Source organism: Bison bison, unplaced genomic scaffold (assembly GCF_000754665.1).
Source record: "Bison bison bison isolate TAMUID 2011002044 unplaced genomic scaffold, Bison_UMD1.0 scf7180017864310, whole genome shotgun sequence".
NCBI lineage: Eukaryota > Metazoa > Chordata > Mammalia > Artiodactyla > Bovidae > Bison > Bison bison.
Genome location: NW_011494882.1, coordinates 3050583 through 3051590, shown reverse-complemented (window position 1 = coordinate 3051590; position 1008 = coordinate 3050583).

Genomic DNA, 1008 nt, shown 5'->3' with positions numbered 1-1008 from the left:
GCGTTTCTCATGATGTACTCTGCATAGAAGTTAAATAAGCAGGGTGACAATATACAGCCTTGACGTACTCCTTTTCCTATTTGGAACCAGTCTGTTGTTCCATGTCCAGTTCTAACTGTTGCTTCCTGACCTGCATATAGGTTTCTCAAGAGGCAGGTCAGGTGGTCTGGTACTCCCATCTCTTTCAGAATTGTCCACAGTTTATTGTGATCCACACAGTCAAAGGCTTTGGTATAGTCAATAAAGCAGAAATACATGTTTTTCTGGAACTCTCTTGCTTTTTCCATTATCCAGCAGATGTTGGCAATTTGATCTCTGGTTCCTCTGCCTTTTCTAAAACCAGCTTGAACATCAGGAAGTTCACAGTTCACATATTGCTGAAGCCTGGCTTGGAGAATTTTGAGCATTACTTTACTAGCATGTGAGATGAGTGCAATTGTGCGGTAGTTTGAACATTCTTTGGCATTGCCTTTCTTTGGGATTGGAATGAAAACTGACCTTTTCCAGACCTGTGGCTACTGCTGAGTTTTCCAAATTTGCTGGCATATTGAGTGCAGCACTTTCACAGCATCATCTTTCAGAATCTGAAATAGCTCAACTGGAATTCCATCACCTCCACTAGCTTTGTTCGTAGTGATGCTTTCTAAGGCCCACTTGACTTCACATTCCAGAATGTCTGGCTCTAGGTGAGTGATCACACCATCATCATTATCTTGGTTGTGAAGATCTTTTTTGTACAGTTCTTCTGTGTATTCTTGCCATCTCTTCTTAATATCTTTTGCTTCTGTTAGGTCCATACCATTTCTGTCCTTTATCGAGCCCATCTTTGCATGAAATGTTCCCTTGGTATCTAATTTTCTTGACGAGATCTCTAGTTTTTCCCATTCTGTTGTTTTCGTCTATTTCTTTGCATTGGTTGCTGAGGAAGGCTTTCTTATCTCTTCTTGCTATTCTTTGGAACTCTGTATTCAGATGCTTATATCTTTCCTTTTCTCCTTTGCTTTTCAC